Source organism: Odocoileus virginianus, chromosome 20, assembly GCF_023699985.2.
Source record: "Odocoileus virginianus isolate 20LAN1187 ecotype Illinois chromosome 20, Ovbor_1.2, whole genome shotgun sequence".
NCBI lineage: Eukaryota > Metazoa > Chordata > Mammalia > Artiodactyla > Cervidae > Odocoileus > Odocoileus virginianus.
In genome coordinates, this window is record NC_069693.1 from 45,179,871 (window position 1) to 45,197,390 (window position 17,520).

The following is a 17,520-nucleotide window of genomic DNA, read 5'->3' on the forward strand; positions in this document are numbered from 1 at the left end:
TGGTCCATCCACACAATAAATGTTGTCCAGCCTGAAAGGAAGGCAGTTCTCACACAGGCTACAGCCTGGATGAACCCTAGGGCATTATGCTCAGTGACATAAACCAGAAAAGAAAGAACAAATGATGTTTGAGTCCACCCATACAAGGCCCCTAGAACAGTCGGCTTCATATTCACAGAAAGCAGAATGGTGGGTGCCAGAGGCTGAGGGAGGTAAAAGGAGATGGAGTGTCTTGTGGGGACCGTCTCGGTTCTGCAACATAGAAGTAGTGACTGAACAGCAATACACACATACAAGCATGCACTGCAGCAGCATTTACAATAGCTGAGACGTGGAAGTAACCAAAATGTACATGGACAGATGAATGAATAAAGAAGTCATATATGCATAGAATGGAATATGATTCAGCCATGAAAAAAATGCCATTTGCAGGGATAATCTAGAACAATCATAGATTAATCTAGAACAACCATAGTAAGGGAAGTACTTCAGGAGAAGTTGATACCAATGAGCTATTTTATAAAAGCAAAATGCATGCACAGTCTTAGGAAACAAGCATGGTTACCGAAGGGGAGTTGTGGGTGGAAGGAATAAATTAGGAGGTTGGGATTAATGTATACTCACAAATACATATAGAATATAGAATCAACATTGATCTACTTTGGAAAAGGTGCTGTACAACACACTCTATAATAATGTGTATGTGATAAAAGCAAAGATGAATCAATGTGTATGGGGATAACTGATGAAGAATCTCTCCACCTACAAACACAACATTGTAAGTCAGCTATCCTCCAAAAGAAGTAAACATTAAGTTTAAAAAACAAACAAGCAAACAAAAACCAAGGATTAATGAGACATAGGCTTCTGGCATGTGCCAGAAGAAACCACGGACTAGAAGTAACCCTAAGGTTCTGGTTACTTAGTAACAGGAGTAAAGCATGAAGAACACCTGTCTCCTTGTGGCCATTTCCCACAACAGAAACTTTAAAGCTATTGCTTATGCTGCAGTGAAATTTTAAAAAGTTTTTTCTCTTTGGCCTTTTGATTCCTTCTTTACATTAGCTATTAGCTGTTCCTGATCTACAGTCTGTATTGATAACTAAGTTTCCTTCTTTTCAGAAGATTAACCTATTGACTGTTTTGAAACAATGCAAAAAGGAACAAGAATATAGGAACCTTATACCCTTGGGGAAATAAATGTTTTTTGGAGGAAATAGAAAGATGGCTTCAATCCTCAAGCTGGCAGAGGCGAGAACACAGTAGGCTTATGCTTAAGAACTGTGTCTCCCCCAATAGGAATCAAGGGGACCACACAGTTAGGGCTCATAGTCACAGGCTGGAGATAAAGAGCAAACATATAAGGATCCTGTATTCTTTCTTTCTGCATCGTTTCAAAACAGTCAACAGGCTGGTGTCAGCAAGCCCAGTAACTTGGGTCTGGCAGGCAGTCCCAGGAGTTGGGTCCATTGCCTTTTGTGGATTGCACTGTGCCTTTCTTTCCGTAATGCAAAAAGAGGGACAAACAAATGACAAGTTAAGCATCACTTAACTTAAGGATGTGACTAGCATAAAATTAAAAGATAATAGATGCAAAGTATGGCTTATGCAGAGTTAGAGGGTAATGGGTGTGGGATATCCGTGGAGAAGGGTAAGGCAACCCACTCCAGTATTCTTACCTGGAGAATTTCATGGACAAAGGAGCCTGGAGAGCTACAGTCCATGGGATCACAGAGAGTCAGACACAACTGAGCAACTAACACACACACACACACACACACACACACACACACAGAAGTGGAGGATATAGCTTACATAACAGATTAGTCTTCTGTAAAGAAGGAAACTTAGTTATTAATGCAGACTGTAGATCAGGAAAAGTTACAGTAGAGAAGGGCTCAAAAGGCCAAAGAGAAAAAGAAAACTATTTCTTACTTCACTGCCACACTTATGAACACTTCATATTCACAAGGACTGCTGGGCTCTAAGTGATACCGGCACGTTAAAAATGTCCATGGATAACTAATTGAAAAGAAATAAAAACTGGGCAGACTGTGAAGAAGAAAGTTTGCACAGTCAATTCCACACACACTAGTTAAAATCAAAATCCATGAAAATGAGATGCACATCAGGAATTGTTAGAGACATGCAAATCAAAACCACAGCAAGGGAACACTCTGCACCTGTTTGAAAGGCCATCCTCAGTCTACAAAGGTAAACGGTGGAGAAGATGTGGAGGAAAGAGAATACCTACGGTGCTGATGAGATGTAAAGGCTAAGAATCACTGTGGAGAGGAGTATGGAACTGTCCTTTTTTTTAATTTTTAGTATGACAAACATATTGATTCCAGCCTAGGTCACAGGAGGACTTAAAACATGCCCTGCTCAGCGTTCCCTCATCGTCAGCACCAACAAGGGAAGAAGGTGCCTGAATAGCAGCTCCACCCGAAGCCCACAGACAGCCTCAGTGAGGGACACATCAGTGAAGTCTCTTACTCATCATGTGGTTAACAAGGCTCCCCACTCACAGCAAAGGGCCCCTTAACTCCAAATTCATTTTCCACAGAGAAGAGAAAAGAATCAGACATAAACTATAAATGAAATCAAGTATCTTTTAGATTTAAATATAAAAAGGATAAAAGCAGTAAAAATTATACTTTAAGTGAATAAATTACTACATATTCTGATATTTCTAAAACAGAGGAGGAGGATGGAAGCCACACAAATTACTGTAGGTGAGCAACCCTTGACTATGTGGGTACCACCCAAGTTCTCCAGTCGACTCCACCGCTAGACTTCACTGCAGACACCATCCGGGAACCAGAGCTGCTCTTTCCATCACAGCAGGAGGAGCCTTCCTCGTCACTGGGGCACGGAGAGAACCCAAGTCTGTGCCTTCAAGCACCTCTTCTGCCAGGCTCCAAGCAAAAGGCTCAGCCTGAGTTGTGTTCTTCATCTTCTCCTGCAGGTTAATGGTGTTAAAATGAAGCAAAGGAAGTGCCTAGAAGTTGGGCCCCTCCCCTTTCTGCAGTTGTTTTATTTTCTTCTCCTTCTGTAAGTGAATTTTTTGAATCAAAAGAGAAAGGGCCTATTTCCATAGTTCTCCTGACTGGGATTTTGGGCTTAAAAGGTACTCCATAGTGGGGCAATTGTTAACCTCTTATCACTACTAGCTGTTCCTCGTCTTCATCTTCTTGGGTGGGTTTGGGGGTTCTCTTTTTCCGAACAAAGGCAGGTGACCTAGGGTCAATGAGTGGAATTTCTTTCTTTTCAGGAAATCCCACAACATCTAACAAGCTACAAGAAAGGCAAGGCTCCACATGAAATTTAAAATGTTTATCCTCCTATACCTTCTTTGCTTCTCATTGTTTGATTCTTTTCTCTGTTTCAAAATCAAAGACAATAGGGATGGTGGGTGGCTTCTCTGGCAGTTTCTTAGACAAAATGGACCCACCACCAAGAATCCCGAAGTCCAATTTATGTGCTTTAAATCTGCAGAGCCTTCAGGACTTCCCTGAGGATCAGGGTTTAAGACTCCACCTTGTAATGCAGGGGTCAGGTTGGATTCCTGGTCTGGGAACTAAGATCCCACAGGCCTCAGAGCAACTAGTCCGCAAGCTGCAACTAGAGTCCATACATCACAATCAAATACTTTGCGGGATGCAGTGACGATCCCAAGTGTCACAACTAAGGCCTGACAAAGACAAATAAATAAATAAATATGTAAAAATATTGTAGAGCCCTTCTTCTACAGGATTACATTTCTTGGATTTTCCATTTGTTTCCAACACCTCCACCATATTTTGTTGCATTTTTATTCTCTTCTCTGACTCTTGCTTCTCAGTACTTTTTAGGATCTTCTGTATATGGGGAAAAGAACCTGAAAAGGAATAGATATGAGTTTATGCATGGCTTAATTAAGTTCCTGTACTACACCTGATACAAACACACCATTCAACATCAACACTCAGTTCAGTTCAGTTGCTCAGTCGTGTCCGACTCATCGCTACCCCATGAATCGCAGCACACCAGGCCTCCCTGTCCATCACCAACTCCCGGAGTTTACCCAAACTCATGCCCATCGAGTCGGTGATGCCATCCAGCCATCTCATCCTCTGTTGCCCCCTTCTCTTCCTGCCCCCAATCCCTCCCAGCATCAGGGTCTTTTCCAATGAGTCAACTCTTCGCATGAGGTGGCCAAAGTACTGGAGTTTCAGCTTCAGCATCAGTCCTTCCAATGAACACCCAGGACTGATCTCCTTCAGGATGGACTGGTTGGATCTCCTTGCAGTCCAAGGGACTCTCAAAAGTCTTCTCCAACACCACAGTTCAAAAGCATCAATTTTTTTTGGCGCTCAGCTTTCTTCACAATCCAACTCTCACATGACCACTGGAAAAACCATAGCCTTGACCAGACGGACCTTTGTTGGCAAAAGTAATGTCTCTGCTTTTTAATATGCTATCTAGGTTGGTCATAACTTTCCTTCCAAGGAGTAAGCGTCTTTTAATTTCATGGCTGCAATCACCATCCTTAGTGATTTTGGAGCCCCCAAAAATGAAGTCTGACACTGTTTCCACTGTCTCCCCATCTATTTCCCATGAGGTGATGGGACCAGATGCCATGATCTTAGTTTTCTGAATGTTGAGCTTTAAGCCAACTTTTTCACTCTCCTCTTTCACTTTCATCAAGAGGCTTTTTAGTTCCCCTTCACTCTCTGCCATAAGGATGGTGTCATCTGCATATCTGAGGTTATTGATATTTCCCTCAGCAATCTTGCTTCCAGCTTGTGCTTCATACAGTCCAGCATTTCTCATGATGTACTCTGTATATAAGTTAAATAAGCAGGGTGACAATATACAGCCTCTCCTTTTCCTATTTGGAACCAGTCTGTTGTTCCATGTCCAGTTCTACCTGTTGCTTCCTGACCTGCATACAGATTTCTCAAGAGGCAGGTCAGGTGGTCTGGTATTCCCATCTCTTTCAGAATTTTCCACAGTTTATTGTGATCCACACAGTCAACGGCTTTGGCGTAGTCAATAAAGCAGAAATAAATGTTTTTTCTGGAGCCCTCTTGCTTTTTCGATGATCCAGCAGATATTGGCAAGTTGATCTCTGGTTCCTCTGCCTTATCTAAAACCAGCTTGAACATCTGGAAGTTATCAGTTTACGTATTGCTGAAGCCTGTCTTGGAGAATTTTGAGCATTACTTTGCTAGCGTGTGAGATGAGTGCAATTGTGCGGTAGTTTGAGCATTCTTTGGGATTGCCTTTCTTTAGGATTGGAATGAAAACTGACATTTTCCAGTCCTGTGGCCACTGCTGAGTTTTCCCAACTTGCTGGCATATTGATTGCAGCACTTTCACAGCATCATCTTTCAGGACTTGAAATAGCTCAACTGGAATACCATCACATTCCACTAGTTCAGAGTGATGCTTTCTAAGGCCTACTTGACTTCACATTCCAGGATGTCTGGCTCTAGGTGAGTGATCACACCATTGTGATTATCTGGGTCATGAAGATCTTTTTTGTACAGTTCTTCTCTGTATTCTTGCCACCTCTTCTTAATATCTTCTGCCTCTGTTAGGTCCATACCATTTCTGTCCTTTATCGAACCCATCTTTGCCTGAAATGTTCCCTTGGTATCTCTGATTTTCTTGAAGAGATCTCTAGTCTTTCCCATTCTGTTGTTTTCCTCTATTTCTTTGCATTGATTGCTGAGGAAGGCTTTCTTATCTCTCCTTGCTCTTCTTTGGAACTCTGCATTCAAATGGGAATATCTTTCCTTTTCTCCTTTGCTTTTAGCTTCTCTTCGTTTCACAGCTATTTGTAAGGCCTCAAGGCAAATTGGAAGTGGTCAAACAGGAGATGGCAAGAGTGAATGTCGACATTCTAGGAATCATCGGACTAAACTGGACTGGAATGGGTGAATTTAACTCAGATGCCCATTATATCTACTACTGTGGGCAGGAATCCCTTAGAAGAAATGGAGTCACCATCATGGTCAACAAAAGAGTCCGAAATGCAGTACTTGGATGCAATCTCAAAAATGACAGAATGATCTCTGTTCGTTTCGAAGGCAAACCATTCAATATCGTGGTAATCCAAGCCTATGCCCCAACCAGTAACGCTGAAGAAACTGAAGTTGAACGGTTCTGTCATGTGAGTGTATGCTCCTCGGTTCTTTGTCTCGTCACAACAAAAATTTGGAGTGACGGACATTAAAGCCCCTTGGCGGGTCACAGCTCTCGGAGGACAGACCGTGTTACAGCTTTCAGGTCTCGAACAGACCGTGTTATAGCTCTTAAATAAATCAGCATTACAGCTCAGTGTTACAGCTCTATTTATTTAGCTAACAGCAGGAAAATCCATCTTTGAGGCGTGAGGGCACATCGATCCAAAGACGCGAAGAGAAGATCGCCCCATCGCGCGGGAGAGAGAGGGAGCAAAAAGGGGAGAAGAGGGCTTTGGCTCCTCTTTTTATATGTTTCTGTCCCTGGGCCGGCCTTATGTAAATTGGGCCGGCCAGGAGTGTTCTTGGTTTTACCTAAGGTTCTCACTCCTCAGACCTTTGTTCTATTTTCGCGGGCTTTCCCTTCCAGGTCTTTTAGCCACTGCCATTTTGGACTCTTTTTCCCTATTCTATCTACCTAACAGTTCTATGAAGACCTACAAGACCTTTTAGAACTAACACCCCAAAAAGATGTCCTTTTCATTATGGGGGACTGGAATGCAAAAGTAGGAAGTCAAGAAACACCTGGAGTAACAGGCCAATTTGACCTTGGAGTACGGAATGAAGCAGGGCAAAGGCTAATAGAGTTCTGCCAAGAGAACGCACTGGTCATAGCAAACACCCTCTTCCAACAACACAAGCGAAGACTCTACACTTGGACATCACCAGATGGTCAACACCGAAATCAGATTGATTATATTCTTTGCAGCCAAAGATGGAGAAGCTCTAAACAGTCAGCAAAAACAAGACCAGGAGCTGACTGTGGCTCAGATCATGAACCTCTTATTGTCAAACTCAGACTTAAACTGAAAAAAGTAGGGAAAACCACTAGACCATTCAGGTATGACCTAAATCAAATCCCTTATGACTATACAGTGGAAGTGAGAAATAGATTTAAGGGACTAGATCTGATAGAGAGCCTGATGAACTATGGACGGAGGTTCGTGACATTGTACAGGAGACAGGGATCAAGACCATCCCCATGGAAAAGAAATGCAAAAAGGTAAAATGGTTGTCTGAGGACATCAACTCTATTCCAATATAAGACCAAAATGAAATTACAGCGACAGTAAAAGAAAAAAGGGGCATGAAGAAATGCTGCCACCCTGTGGCTGTTTTCCATAACAACAACGTTGAAAGCTGTGCTGATGTTCACAATATTCAGAAGGCCTGTGGGGTTGAGTAAACAATTGCCCTCAAGAAATGTTCTAGGACTGTTCGTCAAAAAACAGGGCAGACATTCAAGAAGTCAACTGCAAGAGGTTTCACTCATACCCTTTAAAAAAAAAATCACAGGAAATGATGTCAACCTTGCTAAATATTAGAGAAATCCAAATCAAAACTACAATGAGGTATCAGCTCACACGGATCAGAATGGCCACCGTCAAACATTCTACAAAGAACCAAGGCTGGAGACGGTGTGGAGAAATGAGAACCCTCCTCCATCGATGCTGGAAAGGCAACTGGGAACAGCCACCATGGAGACAGCGTGCATGCTAAATCACTTCAGTTGTGTTTGACTCTTTTCGACCCTGTGGACTGTAGCCTGCCAGGCTCCTCTGTCCATGGGATTCTCCAGGTAAGAATACTGGAGTGGGTTGCCATGCCCTCCTCCAGGCAATCTTCCCAACCCAGGGATCGAACCCAGGTCTCCTGCACTGCAGGCGGATTCTTTACCATCTGAGCCACCAGGGAAGCCTGAACAAGCCTGCTCTAATAGATTAAAGCTTCCCCAAACGTAGTTTGGAGAGACATTGCTCTGGAAAGCTCCCTGATGTTCTCCATTCTCCATACTTCTTCAAGTAATACACCTTTCCTTCCCATGAGCTTTGGCTGAGATATCTTCTGGTCCAATACCCCCCAAGAGGCAAATCCACTCTTCTGGTAATATCTCTCCATCCAGACTCCCAACCAGCACTCCTGACCCCCCTTGATAATAATTCTACAGTCAGTTGTCTTGCTTCTGTCAGGTGAGTGTATGCTCCTCGTTTCTTTGTCTCATCACAACAAAAATTTGGAGTGATGGACATTAAAGCCCCCTTGGTGGGTCACAGCTCTCGGAGGACAGACCGTGTTATAGCTCTGAGGTCTCGACTGGACCGTGTTATAGCTCTTAAATAAATCAGTGTTACAGCTCAGTGTTACAGCTCTATTTTATTTAGATGATAGCAGGAAAATCCATTTTCGAGGCGTGAGGGCACGTCGATCCAAAGACCCGAAGAGAAGAGCGCCCCATCGCGTGGGGGAGCGAGAGAAGGGGGCTTTGGCTCCTCTTTTTATATGTTTCTCTGTCCCTGGGCCTGTCTTATGTAAATTGGGCCAGCCAGGAGTGTGGTTTTTTTATTTGAGGTTCTCACTCCAATCCTCGGATCTTCCTTTGTTCTATTTTCGCAGGCTTTTCCCTTCCAGGTCTTTTAGCCGCCACCATTCTGGACTCCTTTTCCGTATTCTAACTACCTAACATTCCCCCCTCAAAAGATGGGAGGGAGGCCCAATTCTTTGGGAATAGGGGCGTCGAGGTGTCTCTGGCTACTTCCTGCTGAACTGGGATGGCAAGGGGCATTGGGCCTCCCCCTCTTGTTAGTCTCAGGCCTCAGAGTCCTTATAGCAGTGTCGATCTAAGGGTGGCTGATGTTTTCCGTGGTTGGCTGTAGTTTTATATTGTTGTTGAACTGGCGCTGCATGTCGTAGCTTGACCTGGTGGCAGAGGCTGAGCCTCTAAGGTCTCAAAATTGGAGACTACTGCATATCCGGCTCTTCTTTTTCTATCCAAGACAAAGCTGCTTCCATCAGTGTACCAGATTTCCTCAGGATTGGTCAGAGGATCTTCTGACAATCCCTCTCGGGGTTTTGTCCAGTGGTCCAAGGTTTCTAGACAGGAGTGAAAGGGGAGAGAGAGCCCTCGAGGGTAGGCAGGAGGGTGGCTGGGTTAAGAACCTCACAAGGGGATATAGTGAGGCCTGGATTTTCCATCAGTATTACTTGATATCTGAGGATTCTTTGATCAGATCCATAAATGGCCTCTCCCATTTAGGAGTTGTTTTACTTGGTGGCTGGTAAAAATAGTTTGCCCCCAAAGGAGAGCTTTAAAGCATCTTCTATCATAATTGCAATAGCTGCAAGATTTCAAAGGCAGGGGGCCAGCCTTGGGCGGTTAGATCAAGTCTCTTGGATAAGTAAGCTACAGGCTGGGGCTCAGATCCCAACCTTTGAGTTAACACTTCCAAGGCTACTCCCTCTCTTTCATGGACATAAAGTTGGAATGCTTTTTTTGGATCTGGCAACCTCAAGGCAGTGCCTGAGTTAAGGCCTGTTTTAGTGTATCCTCTGCCTCCTTTTGAGGAGTTCCCCACATCAGTGGGATTGAATCATCTAGTCCCTTTAAGCTTTTATATAAGGGCTGGGCAATTAAACCACAGTTGGGTATCCAGATTCTACAGTACCCAGTTAGCCCCAGGAAAGCTCGTAATTGTTTTCGAGTCGTGGGGGAGGGCAACTGGAGGATTCTTGTACCCGATCAGAGGACAGCCTCCTGGACCCATGTGTAATCTGAACTCCCAGGTAAGTGACCTTTGTCTCGACCATCTGTGCCTTAGCATGGAAGACTTTATATCCCCTTTCTGTCAAAAAGTTTAGAACCTGAATTGCACATTGTTGGGCACTTTTCTCATCTGGAGAGCAGATTATTAGGTCATCTACATATTGTAATATTTTCCCATTGGGTCTCAGGTCCAGATCTAGGAGATCCCGGCTAAGGGCCTGTCCAAACAGCTGGGGGCTGTCTCTGAACCCCTGAGGTAATACTGTCCAAGTTATCTGTTGGTGTTTTTCTCCTGGGGCCTCCCACTCAAAGGCAAAAAGATATTGGGATTCTTTAGCCAGTGGTATGCAAAAAAATGCATCTTTGAGATCCAAGACTATAAACCACTTGGCACTGGGTGGGATTTCCCCCAAGATTACATAGGGATTGGGTACTGTGGGATGGAGACGACTACAGCTTCATTTATGATCTGGAGATCTTGAACCATTCGCCAGGTTCCATCCTTTTTCTTTACTGAGAGGATTGGGGTGTTACATGGCGAACTGGTGGGGACCAATAGCCCACAAGCAAGAAATTTATTTATTAAAGGCTGTAGTCCCCCCGAGCCTCTCTTTTGAGAGGATATTGTTTCCGGTTAGGAAACAGAGTTGGATCTCGGAGGGCAATGATGACCAGTTCAGCTTGGTGGGCTCCAGGAATCCCCTGGTCCCACACCTGGGGGTAAATTTTGTCTTCCCATAGTCTTTGTTCTCTCTCTATTGGAGGTGTAATGGGTTCCTCAGTAGTAACTAGAAGCTGTAGGGCCCTAGGGACTGAAAAGCTTCCCATCACAAGGGTGGTCCCCAGTTTAGTGAGTATGTCTCTTCCCATTAAGGGAGTAGGACACTCAGGGACCACCAGGAACTGGTGGGAAAATATCTGTCCATCCCAGCAACAAAGAAGTGCTTGGGTGAATCTTTTAGTAGTTGCTTTTCCTGTAGCACCCAAAATGGTACAGGTTTGGGAGGAGAAGGCTCCAGAGTAGGAGATCAAAACAGAGTAGGTAGCCCCTGTGTCAACCAAGAAATTCTCGGACCTACCTACCACATCCAGTTGCACCCTTGGCTCCAGCCCCGTGATGGTTATCTGTGACAGGCGGGCTGGCTGGAGTTGGACGCTTCAGTCCTCTTGAACCATCGTGAGGGAAGGCTTGGCGCTTGACCTCAAGGCTCTTGGGTCCCGAGGGCAGAGTGCCGCCCAATGTCCCAGTTGATGGCATTTGTGGCAAGCCATTCTAGGAGACTTGTCATGGTTAGGACACTCTTTGGCCCAATGCCCCGTCTGTCTACAGATTAGGCATTTGCCTCGTGCCTTGTCATTCAAGGGCTCGGGGTGTGCCATAGGGCTTCCCTGGAGGGCGGCCAGCATCTGGGCATGCCTTGTCTCTTTCCTTCTCTCCCTCTCCTGGGCCTTGGCCTCCTTCTCCTGTTCTATTATAAAAGGTATTGGTGGCTGGCTGGGTCATCTCATCTAGAGAGGCAGCAGGGTCCTGCTGCTGTAAATGTTGTAACTTAATTCTGATATCTGATGCACGTTGGGACAGGAATTTGTCTTTTAACATCACCTGTCCTTCGTAAGATTCTAAGTCCAAATTGGTAAACTTCTGGAGGGCCTCTTTTAGCCTTTCTAGAAAGGCAGTGGGGTTCTCATTGGACTCCTGAGTTATTGCTGAGACCCGGGCATAGCTGATTACTTTTTGCTGGGCTGCTTTCAGTACTGCCTTTATACAGATTAGAAAATGATCCCTTTCCCAGATGTGCTCAGGGTCATTATAATTCCAGTTAGGATCAGAGGAGGGGACTGCAGTTTCCCCTACTGGGTATCTATCACTTGATATGTGAAGCCCTGTTGTATACCTCTTGGCTTCCTTTAAGACCCTAGTATATGAACAAAGCTGGTGGATGTGAAGAAATTCCAGTTGAGCTAATTCAAATCCTGAAAGATGATGCTGTGAAAGTGCTGCACTCAATATGCCAGCAAATTTGGAGAACTCAGCTGTGGCCACAGGACTGGGAAAGGTCAGTTTTCATTCCAATCCCTAAGAAAGGCAATCCCAAAGAATGCTCAAACTACCACACAATTGCACTCATCTCACACTCAAGTAAAGTAATGCTCAAATTCTCCAAGCCAGGCTTCAGCAATACGTGAACCAAGAACTTCCAGATATTCAAGCTGGTTTTAGAAAAGGCAGAGGAACCAAAGATCAAATTGCCAACATCATCTGGATCATCGAAGAAGCAAGAGAGTTCCAGAAAAACATCTATTTCTGCTTTATTGACTGTGCCAAAGCCTTTGACTGTGTGGATCACAATAAACTGTGGAAAATTCTGAAAGAGATGGGAATACCAGACCACCTGACCTGCCTCTTGAGAAACCTATATGCAGGTCAGGAAGCAACAGTTAGAACTGGACATGGAACAACAGACTGGTTCCAAATAGGAAAAGGAGTATGTCAAGGCTGTATATTTTCATCCTGCTTATTTAACTTATATGCAGAGTACATCATGAGAAATGCTGGTCTGGAAGAAGCACAAGCTGGAATCAAGATTGCCGGGAGAAATATCAATAACCTCAGATATGCAGATGACACCACCCTTATGACAGAGAGTGAAGAGGAACTAAAGAGCCTCTTGATGAAAGTGAAAGAGGAGAGTGAAAAAGTTGGCTTAAAGCTCAACATTAATAAAACTAAGATCATGGCATCTGGTCCCATCACCTCATGGGAAATAGATGGGGAGACAGTGGAAACAGTGTCAGACTTCATTTTTGGGGGCTCCAAAATCACTGCAGATGGCAATTGCAGCCATGAAATTAAAAGATTACTCCTTGGAAGGAAAGTTATGACCAACCTAGACAGCATATTAAAAAGCACAGACATTACTTTGCCAACAAAGGTCCATCTAGTCAAGGCTATGGTTTTTCCAGTGGTCATGTATGGATGTGAGAGTTGGATTGTGAAGAAAGCGGAGCGCCGAAAAATTGATGCTTTTGAACTGTGGTGTTGGAGAAGACTCTTGAGAGTCCCTTGGACTGCAAGGAGATCCAACCAGTCCATCCGAAAGGAGATCAGTCCTGGATATTCACTGGAAGGACTGATGCTGAAGCTGAAACTCCAGTACTTTGGCCACCTCATGCGAAGAGTTGACTCATTGGAAAAGACTCTGATGCTGGGAGGGATTGGGGGCAGGAGGAGGAGGGGACGACAGAGGATGAGATGGCTGGATGGCATCATCGACTCGATGGACATGAGTTTGAGTCAACTCCAGCAGTTGGTGATGGACAGGGAGGCCTGGCGTGCTGCAATTCATGGGGTCACAAAGAGTCGGACGCGACTGAGCGACTGAACTGAACTGAACTAATGTTCAGGGTCAGATAAAGTTTGACTAAATATGACATGATGTCCTTCCACGTCAATTCAAAAGCCAAAGTAATATGTTGGAACGTCTCTATACATTTGCCTGGGTCATCTGTATAGCTTCCCAGGTCTTGTTTGATCTATCTTAGTTCTAAGAGGGAGAAGGGTTTATGGACTCAGGTTGGTCCGAATTCTCCTCCAGTTTCAAATAAGGGACATACTCGAGCTGGCTTGTGTGTGTGGGGTGCTCCTGGGTATGGGGGCACGCTTGGATACAAGGAAGAAGCACCAGGCAACTCGCGAGCTGTGGGAGGTGAGCCTTCACGGGGGAGGGGGGGGTTCCTTCTCTTGGTTGCCTGTGCCTAACATCATTTGCCTAGTGGGCTCAGTTTTAGGGCGTACAACAATCCCATACTTAAGACAGAGTTCCTCATATCTCAGTCTGAAGAAAATTTGGACATAGGGGATCTCTGTCCATTTCCCTTGTCTTTTGCAGAATAATTTTAATTGCAGGGTGGTATTGTAATTTAAAGTCCCATCCTCGGGCCAGTATTCCTTTTCCCCCAGTGGATACCATGGCCACACAGTGGCAGAAAATAATTTTAAACGACTCCTCCTCAGAGTTAGAGGATCGAACAGCTTCCAGTTATCAAGGATGCATCTCAAGGGCATCTGCCGGGAAGTCGATTGGTTATTTTCCATCTGAAAAACAGTCATGTTAGGGAGGAAGAGAAAAAGAAAAAAGACTAATAGGCTTTCTGAAGCTTATCCTATCCAGTACTGGCACAACCTGAGAGCCAGGCGTCCCCAGGTCAGGATGCAGATCTCCAGGCAGGCTGAGGTGTGACAGCCTCCTAGAGATCGAATCCTGGGCAGGTCGAGGTGACGACCTCCTGGGACCCTTGGGACTAGCGGATCCCCGAGCAGGTTGAGGTGTGACAACCTTTCGAGGACCAAATCCCTAGGCAGGTCAAGGCGTGATGACCTCCTGGGACCCCCAGGCTGGAGTTTGGGCGTCCCCAAGGTCTCCAGCATGACCAGTGCTGGGTAGAATTAGGGGGTTGTAACTCATTGCTAGTTTGTCCACCGTGGATGGGAATAGATACCATGATGTAAGCTCATCCTACCTAGTACTGTCACAACCTGAGAGCCAGGCATCCCAGGTCAGGGTGCAGATCTCCAGGCAGGATGAGGTGTGACAGCCTCCTAGAGATCGAATCCCCAGGCAGGTCGAGGCGTGACGACCTCCTGAGGCCCTTGGGACTAGGGGATCCCTGAAAGGCTGAGGCGTGACAACCTTTCAAGGACCAGATCCCTAGGCAGGTCAAGGCGTGATGACCTCCTGGGACCCCCGGACTGGAGTTTGGGCGTCCCCAAGATCTCCAGTGTGACCAGTGCTAGGTAGGACTAAGGGGTTGGATATTATACAGTTCTTCCCTCTCAAGGCCAGCTAGTTTCTGGTTATTCCTCTAGTAGATTGTAGAGGCAACATTGTGGGCCCAGATGGGACTGAGGAAAGGAGCATGAAACAGGAGGGAAGGGGGGGGCAGAGCACAACCTTCGGGAGGATGACATAGCACAAGGGCATAACGTAAACCTATTAAAGTCAATTGGGTCCAACAGGACAAGTCAGATTCGAGGAAACCTACATCCCCAATCTGTAAACCGAAAGACACACCCAGAGGTGGCAGAACAGCTCTAAGGCACTGTCAACAGAGGGAGGAGTGGGTGGTTCCCCAATGGCTGGGGTGATCCTCCCACTAATTAGCATATGAATTAACGCCGCATTCCATGACTCAAGCCCTAGCCCTCAGCAATGGCCCACACCCCAAAGCACGTGCTTCTCTCTGAATCTTAACAAATCCACCTCTTACTTTTCGGCGGGGCTAGAGTCCCAGGATAGAGTGCTGAAGGACAGGAGGAAAAAGCAGTGGGAAAGATGTGCCAAGGAATTCCCTTCATAGCCTACTGGAAAATTTGCTAGGTATCTGCTCAGTTTTCATTGGTCTGATTTTTGGCACAGAGAAGAGTAAGGACAGAAGAACCCCCACTGGCTTGGGTAACCGCTACTGGGGCCCAGCAGATAGTCCCTTTGGGACATACCGATGAGTAGCCTCTCCAGAGTCCCTCAGTTGCACCCACTGCTGCTGGCCTGTTCGCGGGGGGGTTTGAGGGAACAAGAAACGAGAGATTGTAATTGTTAGGCATGTCCCTCCAGCCATAGGAGCAAGGACCTCCTACCTTAACCGGAGTCTTACTGGAGTCTTAACCGGAGTCCTACCTTAACCGGAGCTGGAATCTGAGGCTGAGCCACATGGGCTTTCTGCTGAGTTCGTTTTTCGCTGCCCTGGTTTCCAGCACGACGTGCCTTCCTCTGCACTGGAGTTTTCTTCACGTTCCGCTTCTATCGCGGGAGCTTCGCTGAGTTTGGCTCCTGCTGCGCTTGGCCTCTTCCACATGGAGGTTGTTTCAGCCAGGTTAAGCCCGAGTCACGGCACCATAGATGTCAGGCGACTGTATGCTCCTCGGTTCTTTGTCTCATCACAACAAAAGTTTGGAGTGATGGACATTAAAGCCCCCTTGGTGGGTCACAGCTCTCGGAGGACAGACCGTGTTATAGCTCTGAGGTCTCGACTGGACCGTGTTATAGCTCTTAAATAAATCAGTGTTACAGCTCAGTGTTACAGCTCTATTTTATTTAGATGATAGCAGGAAAATCCATCTTCGAGGAGTGAAGGCACACCGATCCAAAGATGTGAAGAGAAGAGCGCCCCATCGCGCGGGAGAGCGAGAGAAGAGGACTTTGGCTCCTCTTTTTATATGTTTCTCTGTCCCTGGGCCTGTCTTATGTAAATTGGGCCAGCCAGGAGTGTGGTTTGTTTCACCTGAGGCTCTCACTCCCTTTGTTCTATTTTCCCGGGCTTTTTCCTTCCAGGTCTTTTAGCCACCACCATTCTGGACTCCTTTTCCCTATTCTAACTACCTAACACTTCCAGTACATGGAAATCAGGTTATTTTTCTGCGAGCAGAGCTAGGTAAGAGCCAGAAACAGTGTCCCCGTTTTATCTTATGAAGCCAGTAGGTGTCAAGCAAACTCTGCTCTGTGGATCCATCCGGTTCAATGCCTCGTTTTACAGAAAACACGTGCAAGGCTTTGAGGTTTTATTTATACCACATTTCTGAAGGCTTTTAATAGTTAACATTGTGTTTAGTTGCTCAGTCATGTCCAACTCTTTGCAATCCCATGATCTGTAGCCCGCCAGGATCCTCTATCCATGGGGATTCTCCAGGCAAGAATACTGGAGTGGGTTGCTATGCCTTTCTCCAGGGGATCTTCCCAACCCAAGGATCGAATCCAGGTCTCCCGCATTGCAGGAGGATTTTTTACCGGCTGAGCTACCAGGGAAGGCTATACCTACATTAAATATACAGATTACTCACCAGTACCACTTCTACTTTGAGGTTTAAAATCATCCAAGTTTTTCCTAATATACTTATTATTCCATGCGTTGCCTTTAAATATTTGACCATATGTTATTTATCTTGTGTCTCATCTGAATTTAGTTAATTACACAGTTTTCCCCTGAATAAGGCAGTACTCATCACATACAGTTCTTGCCAAAAGTGGATTTGACAAAGTAGGGCACAGGTGGGCCTGGGAGAAAGTTCGAGAGCAGGATTTCAAGTCTGGTGGAGGCGAGAGTCTAGTTCAGGGAACTGGAAGGAAACACCCAGCATGAGAACCCACCGCCGACTTCAGGGTCCAGGACTAAGACTCGGGTCCAGGACTAAGACTCGACCCCTGAAAACAAAGAAAATTGCCAAGACACGCCTGCGCACTGGAGGCCTCTTGACAGACACGCTCGAGACGCAGAGCAACCAATCCCCGAACTGGGGCGGGACCTTCTGCGTGCTCCGCACTCCCCCGACGCCTATTGGCCAGGCTGCTTCCGTCGCAGCGCCGACTGGAGTCTTGTGCCTGACTGGCCTGTATAAGCCTGTATAAGCTTGCCTTTAGCTTCACCTCAGCCCGGGAGGACTGGACCAGGTTCGGCTGGATACCGCCGCGGCAGCGCCGGAGAACAGATGGAAAAGCACCCTGTGAAACCCTCGTAAACTGGCGTCTTCCAATTCCTGGCTGGGAAACCCCAAATCCCGTCAACTTTGAGTAACCTGAGTCCTAATCTGAAGGAAGCTTGCGTCTCGTCAGCTTCAGGGATTACAAGTCCCTTCACCCACAGAAACACCGAATCCCCTAGTGCTGCGACCCTCAAATACCTAGAGTAACCCCAGTTCCCCTCAGCCTGAGGCACCCTAAAAATAGCACCCGCAGAGAGACCAAATTTCCTTAACCT

General features: G+C 45.9%; 1 protein-coding gene across 1 annotated transcript in view; it reads right to left on the reverse strand.

Moving 5' to 3' along the window:
- Positions 1 to 2,300: 2,300 nt before the first annotated feature.
- The window catches only part of GAS8 (growth arrest specific 8), a 47,808-nt gene continuing 32,588 nt past the window's right edge, over positions 2,301 to 17,520 (reverse strand). The window contains exon 12 of the mRNA XM_070451368.1: positions 2,301 to 3,880. The gene's annotated coding sequence lies outside the window, so the exon portion shown is untranslated. The remainder of the gene's footprint in view (positions 3,881 to 17,520) is intronic.